This window comes from Pseudophryne corroboree, chromosome 1, assembly GCF_028390025.1.
Source record: "Pseudophryne corroboree isolate aPseCor3 chromosome 1, aPseCor3.hap2, whole genome shotgun sequence".
Taxonomy (NCBI): Eukaryota; Metazoa; Chordata; class Amphibia; order Anura; family Myobatrachidae; genus Pseudophryne; species Pseudophryne corroboree.
The window spans coordinates 1,223,709,605-1,223,720,511 of NC_086444.1; the positions used below are offsets into that span (position 1 = coordinate 1,223,709,605).

Below are 10,907 nucleotides of genomic sequence, written 5' to 3' on the forward strand. Positions count from 1 at the left end.
TCCTGATCAATCCAATTACTCTCAAGTCCTCTCCGTAGACTCTGATCGATAGTCTTCTTAATAGAGGGTATCGGATTGGTCCTAACCTTACGATATACTGTGGTGTCTGCTAACTGCCGACTCACCTCAGAGTCATAATCGGTCCAATCCTGGACCACCACTGCCCCACCTTTATCGGCAGGTCTTATAACTATAGATGTATCATCTCTCAGGTTCTTGAGTGCCTGTCTTTCACCCGTGGTTAAATTATCAAAGAGGCGTGGTGGTTTATACTTTAGAACATCATCCTTGACCAGTCTGAGAAAGGTCTTCATGCTGGAATTTTGAGTAGGGGGGTCAAACCTGGAACTCTTTTTAAAGAGCTTCCTGTCGTTGGATTTAGGCTGGCCAGCAAAATATTCTTTAAGTCTCAAATTACGTCCAAACCTATACTGATCCACAGCACCTTGAAATGTGTGGTGTGGAAAAGTGGGGACAAATGACAAACCTCGTGTCAGAAGGCTTAACTCAGACTGATCAAGAACGCGCCCGGATAAGTTAAATACCAGATCTAATTCTGTTTTTTGCGCCCCCTTCTTTTGGCAACCGCCCCTTCTAGTGAGGCGTCTGTGCCTCGGGAGTCCCCGTGGGCCGGGGGAAGGCCCTTCGGTCCCGTTGTTTTGTCTAAAAAATGTTGAGTGTTACCCTTCTGGGAGTCAGAGAGATCAGTGTCTGATGTGGTTAATGAGGAGGCAATCTCCCTCGGAAACGGGGCTTGTCGGCGTTTTCTAAAAAAACGTCCTGTTCTTTCACCCTGTTGTGTGTTACTGTTGCCTAGCAACCACCTATAAACAGTATGATTTTTATAATCTGCTGTTACCGTTGAAAGTTTCTTTCTTTTAAACGAGGTAAGTTCCTTTCTATAGGAATCTACCTGTGTTTGCAGTCTTTCAACCCAGTTACTACTCTTATCTTCCTTCAGGGTTGATAATGAAATTGTCTCTAGTTGTTCAATCTCAGTTTTCACTTTTTTTAATTCACCACCTACTTCCTCAATAACAAGTATGAGCAGATCAAGTGAGCATTTGTTCAAAATTGAACACCATCTGCTACAAAAGACTGGATTGTTGCGACCCAGGGTAGGTATATTGTTGACCCTAAAACCACGAGGTATCAGTTTCCGTCTGTGGTACTCAGACAAAAACTGACCGTGTAACATGAGGTCTACCTCTCGTCTTTTTAATCTCAATGTCCGATAGAATATATCTGCGGACGATTCAGCTGGTAAAGTGTCGAAATCAAGTTTATCAAATAAAACTTTTTCAATGTCATCATCAGTAAAAGATATAGTACCTTGCTCAGCCTTAGATAATAACCCTTCGTCAAACATACAAGAACCCCCCTGGGCCATGGCATAAAGGATATGGGTGTTATTGGTGGTGCTCAATCACAATACAGACATAAAATAACATAAGAAAATATTTAAAACACTTAAAAACAATGTCCAAACGCTTAAGTGTACTAATGTTTGTCACTTTTATAATTGACAATCAAGTGATGGGTGTCAGAAGATATGGATACTTAAAGTAAACCATATAATATAAAACAAGTATACTCCTGCACTCTCATCAAAAGCTAACAACAGTGGGGTGCTCCTAGTGGGGTACTCCAGATACTGGTGGGCCCACAATATTCACGCAAGAGTCCAAACAAATGGAGGTGCACTCATCCAATCAATGATTTGTAGCAACTTTTCATAATTCACATAAGTTTTATTGATAGAAATTCGGCTTATTCAGTCGACGTTTCGATCCTCAATTCGGGATCTTTCTCAAGACAAGCTTCAAAATATAATTCATGCTCACAAGGCATCAAATATTGATTTCTACAATACAATAAAAAATAAACAATACATACATAGATTTACAAAATGTTACAAAAATTACACAAACTTAAAACACAAAAAGCACATTGTCGTGTGCCACCGTGTCATTAAAGATCACCACGCACCCAGTGAGAGGCAAAAAGGGACACCGGAGATGAAATAGGTGAATACCCTCACCATCAATGCACACTATCAGTAAATCTGTGGTGCTCTATGGAACACAGGGGCCAGAAGTGTGAAAATAATTAGAGCAAACTTACTCTGATGAATCAATATATCCAGTTTGGACAATACCGTAGCTGCACGGCTTCAATGATCATATGAGATGTGGTTTCTAAAAAATTATAGTAGCATCTACATCAATATCACTGAAAGAAATATAGCTAATCACCACCCCTATTGTGCTTGTACACTTGCTTTGTAGAGACTTATGGAGTTGTCTAAGTTGTCTACAGGAGTTTGTTAACCACACGTGTGAGTATTCTAATCTGTACAAGCACAATAGGGGTGGTGATTAGCTATATTCCTTTCAGTGATATTGATGTAGATGCTACTATAATTTTTTAGAAACCACATCTCATATGATCATTGAAGCCGTGCAGCTACGGTATTGTCCAAACTGGATATATTGATTCATCAGAGTAAGTTTGCTCTAATTATTTTCACACTTCTGGCCCCTGTGTTCCATAGAGCACCACAGATTTACTGATAGTGTGCATTGATGGTGAGGGTATTCACCTATTTCATCTCCGGTGTCCCTTTTTGCCTCTCACTGGGTGCGTGGTGATCTTTAATGACACGGTGGCACACGACAATGTGCTTTTTGTGTTTTAAGTTTGTGTAATTTTTGTAACATTTTGTAAATCTATGTATGTATTGTTTATTTTTTATTGTATTGTAGAAATCAATATTTGATGCCTTGTGAGCATGAATTATATTTTGAAGCTTGTCTTGAGAAAGATCCCGAATTGAGGATCGAAACGTCGACTGAATAAGCCGAATTTCTATCAATAAAACTTATGTGAATTATGAAAAGTTGCTACAAATCATTGATTGGATGAGTGCACCTCCATTTGTTTGGACTCTTGCGTGAATATTGTGGGCCCACCAGTATCTGGAGTACCCCACTAGGAGCACCCCACTGTTGTTAGCTTTTGATGAGAGTGCAGGAGTATACTTGTTTTATATTATATGGTTTACTTTAAGTATCCATATCTTCTGACACCCATCACTTGATTGTCAATTATAAAAGTGACAAACATTAGTACACTTAAGCGTTTGGACATTGTTTTTAAGTGTTTTAAATATTTTCTTATGTTATTTTATGTCTGTATTGTGATTGAGCACCACCAATAACACCCATATCCTTTATGCCATGGCCCAGGGGGGTTCTTGTATGTTTGACGAAGGGTTATTATCTAAGGCTGAGCAAGGTACTATATCTTTTACTGATGATGACATTGAAAAAGTTTTATTTGATAAACTTGATTTCGACACTTTACCAGCTGAATCGTCCGCAGATATATTCTATCGGACATTGAGATTAAAAAGACGAGAGGTAGACCTCATGTTACACGGTCAGTTTTTGTCTGAGTACCACAGACGGAAACTGATACCTCGTGGTTTTAGGGTCAACAATATACCTACCCTGGGTCGCAACAATCCAGTCTTTTGTAGCAGATGGTGTTCAATTTTGAACAAATGCTCACTTGATCTGCTCATACTTGTTATTGAGGAAGTAGGTGGTGAATTTAAAAAAAGTGAAAACTGAGATTGAACAACTAGAGACAATTTCATTATCAACCCTGAAGGAAGATAAGAGTAGTAACTGGGTTGAAAGACTGCAAACACAGGTAGATTCCTATAGAAAGGAACTTACCTCGTTTAAAAGAAAGAAACTTTCAACGGTAACAGCAGATTATAAAAATCATACTGTTTATAGGTGGTTGCTAGGCAACAGTAACACACAACAGGGTGAAAGAACAGGACGTTTTTTTAGAAAACGCCGACAAGCCCCGTTTCCGAGGGAGATTGCCTCCTCATTAACCACATCAGACACTGATCTCTCTGACTCCCAGAAGGGTAACACTCAACATTTTTTAGACAAAACAACGGGACCGAAGGGCCTTCCCCCGGCCCACGGGGACTCCCGAGGCACAGACGCCTCACTAGAAGGGGCGGTTGCCAAAAGAAGGGGGCGCAAAAAACAGAATTAGATCTGGTATTTAACTTATCCGGGCGCGTTCTTGATCAGTCTGAGTTAAGCCTTCTGACACGAGGTTTGTCATTTGTCCCCACTTTTCCACACCACACATTTCAAGGTGCTGTGGATCAGTATAGGTTTGGACGTAATTTGAGACTTAAAGAATATTTTGCTGGCCAGCCTAAATCCAACGACAGGAAGCTCTTTAAAAAGAGTTCCAGGTTTGACCCCCCTACTCAAAATTCCAGCATGAAGACCTTTCTCAGACTGGTCAAGGATGATGTTCTAAAGTATAAACCACCACGCCTCTTTGATAATTTAACCACGGGTGAAAGACAGGCACTCAAGAACCTGAGAGATGATACATCTATAGTTATAAGACCTGCCGATAAAGGTGGGGCAGTGGTGGTCCAGGATTGGACCGATTATGACTCTGAGGTGAGTCGGCAGTTAGCAGACACCACAGTATATCGTAAGGTTAGGACCAATCCGATACCCTCTATTAAGAAGACTATCGATCAGAGTCTACGGAGAGGACTTGAGAGTAATTGGATTGATCAGGATTTGTTTGATTATATGAGTATAGAGGAGCCTAAGTGCCCGATTATTTATACACTCCCAAAAATACATAAATCTTTGATCAAACCGCCGGGACGACCGATCATTGCAGCTGAAGGCTCTCTATTACAGCCCATAGCTAAATGGGTTGACTCTATACTTCAACCACATGTCCGCACCTGTCGCAGCTACATTCGCGACACTAGCGACTTTCTGTGTCTACTCGGTCAGACTGAGATACCCAAGGGCAAATACCTTCTATGTACTATGGATGTACAATCGTTGTACACGATTATACCACACATGGAAGGGATTGAAGCCATTAAAGGGGTACTCACTCTTAATCCAGTGGAAAATATACCTACTGAATTTGTCCTTGAATTAATTCAACTTGTACTAGATTTGAATCATTTCAAGTACAAAGATAGCTACTTTCTGCAAGTATCGGGCACAGCTATGGGCTCCAACCTGGCGCCCGCATACGCGAATTTATACATGTCTAACTTTGAAGAGACATATATTATGCCTACATATGGCTCCAGGATCTTGTTTTACAAAAGATTCATTGATGATGTCTTTCTAATATGGAATGACACTCAGGAAACCTTTTTAGAAATGGTAAATAATCTCAATACACTACAGAGTCCTGTAAAATTTACCAGTGAGAGCTCAGATCATACCATACATTTTTTGGATGTTGAAGTGTCCATTAAAGATGGAAAATTTGTGACATCAGTATTTAGAAAAACAACGGATCGAAACACTACCTTACTAACCAGTAGCTTTCATCCACCCTCTCTAAAAAACAATTTACCTATTTCTCAATTTTTACGAGTTATGCGCATAAATAATGATGCGGACAATAGAGAGAAACAACTGACAGAAATGAAAGAGAGGTTTATTGAGAGAGGTTACTCAAACAAGGTGATCAATAATAGCCTACGTAAGGCTAGACGTAAATTCAACGAGACCACACCTGCAGCCTCGAACATCGATAATCGTATGGTCTTTACGACCAAGTATGATAATTATGCACAGTTTACACGTAAAACCCTACATAAACATTGGCCAATTGTAAAGTCTGATCCTGGGTTACCTTTTACACATATGAACCCACCCATGATGGCCTATAAACGTGGACCTAATCTGAGACAGATTCTTATGAGACCGACAGCAGTACCTGTGACTAAATTGAATTTTCTTCAGATCATGAGCAGCAAACCAGGCTGCTTCTCGTGTGGTAAATGTACCACATGCAGATCTCTTCTTACGGGTCCTACGTTTCCACATCCCCACTCGGGGAGAAACATTAAAATCAAATATCATCTTCACTGCAGGTTAGACTTTGTGGTTTACACACTAACGTGTCCATGTGGATTACATTACGTAGGCCTGACCACCCGCTGCTTTAGAGAAAGAATGGCCAATCATCGGTTGTCCATTCGCACGGCTATTCAAACGGGTACTACCGACAAACCTGTTGCTAGACATTATCTACAGAGAGGACACCAGGTGGCTAATATTAAATGCAGACTTATTGACTGGGTCCCACCATTGTCTCATGGTGGGGACCGCACGCTTGTTTTACGACAACGGGAGAGTTTCTGGATCTCCCACCTTAATACAGTCTCACCAAAAGGCCTTAATGAACATTCTGCCATGAATGTCTTTCTGTGAGTCATCTCTGCCGTCTGGTTTCCAGCAGCCCCTTATCCGTTTATTAAATTTAAAAATTCCCATGATAATATACCAGGGTTAATCCACCCCCTAGTAATAGTTCATTAGTATGCTAGAGTTGGGAATACAATAGGCTAGGGACTCGGTGAATATGGAATGCTCAATCTGTTATGGACATATTAGAACGACACCGCCTATATACTGCCAGGCCTTATTTACCCTTGATGTTCTTGAGACCTATTTCTGTATTAGTATTTAATTTTTCCTAGTTCTTAACATCAGCATTAGATTATACGTGTTAAAGGTTATTGTTATTACCAGGGTCGAGCAGAGGTTAGGTTGTGTCAGACCTAATATGTCCTATTTTAATATGTTGTTTATTTCTTTTTTTTGTGTAATAATTTTTTTGTGAATATATTTTTGTGTGAGACACCGCGTCATCTTGATCACTACAACACACACAGTGGAGAACTTTGAGATCTGGTTAAACCAGTGTATCTACATATTTCAGCTCAGTACTATACATTCTGTATGCCTGCATTTGTATTCAAGCACACAATAAGTTGGTATATCCTTATTTTTGTGATTAGAGTAATACCCACGAGTGTCCTGTACCAGTGGACGTTCTGAATAGGAGCGAGTCCCTGCACCCGGCTGTGGAACGCAATTGCGTTCCAGAGTTACTATGGCGATTGGTGCGCAGGTCATCTATGGACTGGAAGGACATCTGACATCATCGTTTCCTGGGACGTGGAGCGCACCGAGTTGTGTGACTGAGTATTTGTCTTGGACGCCCGGCACTTCCGGTCGCGTGGTCGTGGAGCGCATTGCGTTCCACGGACGGCACTTAGCTGAATTTCATATAGATTATGTACACTCATGGGAGGTTTTTTGAACGTCTGAGTAGGTCAGACGTCTGGAGCCGGTGGTGTGATTATGTTGGGCTGTAAGCCCGCTTGTACCCGTGATTTTGAGAGTAATGGGTGTTCTTTCTGAGATGCACGACCCACTTCCGGTTAGTGGGTATATAAGGAATGGTGAGTAGGGGTACAGTAGTGTGGCTGCTGAGGCTGGTATGACGATTAAGACTGGGTGAGTACCTTGATGCATCAGATGAGTGGTAATAAGACCTTTTCAGTAATGCTTTTCCAGTGAATGTTTCACTGACTGAAAGTTTGATTATATATTCCACACTTGCTTTGTAGAGACTTATGGAGTTGTCTAAGTTGTCTACAGGAGTTTGTTAACCACACGTGTGAGTATTCTAATCTGTACAAGCACAATAGGGGTGGTGATTAGCTATATTCCTTTCAGTGATATTGATGTAGATGCTACTATAATTTTTTAGAAACCACATCTCATATGATCATTGAAGCCGTGCAGCTACGGTATTGTCCAAACTGGATATATTGATTCATCAGAGTAAGTTTGCTCTAATTATTTTCACACTTCTGGCCCCTGTGTTCCATAGAGCACCACAGATTTACTGATAGTGTGCATTGATGGTGAGGGTATTCACCTATTTCATCTCCGGTGTCCCTTTTTGCCTCTCACTGGGTGCGTGGTGATCTTTAATGACACGGTGGCACACGACAATGTGCTTTTTGTGTTTTAAGTTTGTGTAATTTTTGTAACATTTTGTAAATCTATGTATGTATTGTTTATTTTTTATTGTATTGTAGAAATCAATATTTGATGCCTTGTGAGCATGAATTATATTTTGAAGCTTGTCTTGAGAAAGATCCCGAATTGAGGATCGAAACGTCGACTGAATAAGCCGAATTTCTATCAATAAAACTTATGTGAATTATGAAAAGTTGCTACAAATCATTGATTGGATGAGTGCACCTCCATTTGTTTGGACTCTTGCGTGAATATTGTGGGCCCACCAGTATCTGGAGTACCCCACTAGGAGCACCCCACTGTTGTTAGCTTTTGATGAGAGTGCAGGAGTATACTTGTTTTATATATATATATATATATATATGGAAAAGGGGACGGTGTCAAATTAGGAAAAATTGCCAGTAATATATATAATGTTTATTTGATGCAAGAATAAAAAATAAATTAAAATGACATATATATAAAAATGGGACAACAATACAATCACAACTGGACTAAAAACACTTAAAAAGTAATGTAAAACTACAATAAAATCAGAATAAACAGTTTTTCCTTATCTGTGGTATGAGGTAGGTATAGGTTTACCAACGCGTTTCGTCACTTGGACTTCATCACAGGGCTGGGGTAGAGTGGGACAAGCTGACTATATATAGTGATATCAATTAGTAAACAGTTATGACCTCACTTCCTGTTTAGGAATTGGCTGTCATTGACTGTACTCAATAACCAGAATTAAAAGTGCTGGGGAGTAACTTAGAATGTGAGTGGACCAGTGCCCAAAGTTAGCAAGTAAAACCGATTGCTCCTTAGAGCAATAAACACAGTTTTTTAGTTGTTGTGCGGTACTTCCGCCCTTCTTCCGGTGTCCGGGCGCGTCCGCGACTTCCGCCCCACTTCCGGTATGGTACTGCGTATGCGCCCGCCCTGGACTACAGGAGCAGACGTGTTTCCTTGTAGTTCTTGAATCACGGTGGCCATCTTTCTGTGGATCTTTACATTGATTCATGGTGCGGCGGCCATTTTCCGGAGGAGCATCTTAGAGGACATTTTATGTTTTTCTTTGCAATGTTTCTCATATAAGAAAATAAAGAAAGACATATAAGGCACGGTTGACAAATAATAGACTTTGCAGTCATATATAAGAGGATGCAGGCTAATTGGGTTCATACATTGACATTATGGAGGAATATTAAGGAATATTGAGATATACAACATGTGGATAAAGTGCATGTATTTAAAAATGAATAAAGTGCATGTGATTTATTGATTCTAGATCACATATTGTAACCAGTACCATTAGGTGCATACATCTATACAGTGTGCTTAGAGGTGCTAATTGCATGTAGTGGATTATGCTTATATGAGTACAACTTTAACCAGTGGGTATTTATTGAATACATATATCTGTACAGTGCACTTTTAAAGTGCTAGTGCTAATTATTTAAGGTGCTTGTATTTATCAGGTGTACACATAAAGTGCTGGTGCCAGTAGATCTATTTTGGAAGACTACCCAATATATTAGTACTACAGTGTTTTTAGTACTTTGTAAAACAGGGCTGTTATTCGTTAGACATGGAGTATATACCTTGCTCAGGCAACTATTTATCATTGTATTATACAGTACCTGATCTTCCCTGGTGGTCCCCCACACTGGTACTGATCAGGCCCAGCACTGCTTAGCTTCCAAGATCGGACGTATTTGGACATTTCCAGAGTGGTATGACTGTACCGACATTATGCCTTCTTGGTTGAAACTCCAATAACCACTGTATACTACGTAAATTTACTAAAGTGCATATAAGTGATATATGTTAGTGAACAAAATGTGGGCAGGAACGAAGGGGGGTGAGGAGGGTGATGGGGGACGGGGGGCTGTGGAAGGGAGAAGGGAGACGGGGGGGGAGGTGAAGGCCGGGGGTTGTGGAAGGGAGACGGGAGGGGAATGAGGGGGGGTAATTGCAGGGTCAGGGAGGGGGTGGAAGGAAGGGGAATATGGAGGAGAGAGGGGGGAGAAAGGGAAGGGAATATACAATGGGAGTGGGGTGAATGGTATGCAGTCGAATAGCTGTAGAGAGTACTTCCATTCTCATAGGAAGGGGACGATCTGGTAGTTGTCATTAAATCCATTTGGTTGTAGTGTCTGTAGCTGGAAAATCCAATACATCTCTCTGCGTGACAACTTGTTAGCCAGGTCACCTCCTCTGTTTCCCAGTTTCACCAGTTCAATGGCTTTAAACGTTAATGCCTCTGGGTTGGAGTTGTGTGTCAACGTGAAGTGTTTGGAGACAGCATGGCTTTCCACTTTGTTCCAAGAGGTAAATGACTGACTGGGTGTTGCAGTTCATATAGTCTTTGATTTTGTACTCTTTATTCTTTCCCACATCTGTGAAGGTTTTCCTGATGGGTGTAAAAATCTACATACGTTGCATCGCCCACATTTAAAGGAACCCACACACTTGGGCCATGTGTGGTCTTTCTCCTGATCGGAGGTCAACATACTGGGTGCTAGTATATCCTTAAGATTCCGGGATTTCTTAAATATTATTTCCGGACGGGGAGGGAGGATTTCTTTGAGGATGGGGTCCATAAGCAGTATTTTCCAGTGGTTCCTAAATGTTTCACGGATTAATTTTTCATGTCGATTGAAGGTCGTTATGAAGGCTGTGGAGTTCTTTGTTTTCTCTCTTGTTTTGTATTCTAGCAGCTTTGATCTTTCAATTTCATTAGTTCTGGTAATAGCTTCTTCTAAAATACTGTCCGGATACTCCTTTTGCTTGAATCTGTTCTTGTACATCTCTAATTGCGATTGGCAATCCTCCGGTTTGCTGCAGTTTCTTTTGATTCTACTGAATTGGGAGAATGGGATGTTATTCTTCCAACTTTTGAGGTGATTACTTTTGCAGTGGAGGTAGCTGTTTGTATCTACATGTTTTACAAAGTTTTTTGTGGTATACACAAAACAGAAAAAACTGCGGCACTCA

General features: G+C 40.7%; 1 pseudogene; it reads right to left on the reverse strand.

The window, feature by feature from the left end:
- Positions 1 to 9,538: 9,538 nt before the first annotated feature.
- On the reverse strand, positions 9,539 to 9,657 carry LOC134941626 (5S ribosomal RNA; annotated as a pseudogene).
- Positions 9,658 to 10,907: the final 1,250 nt, after the last annotated feature.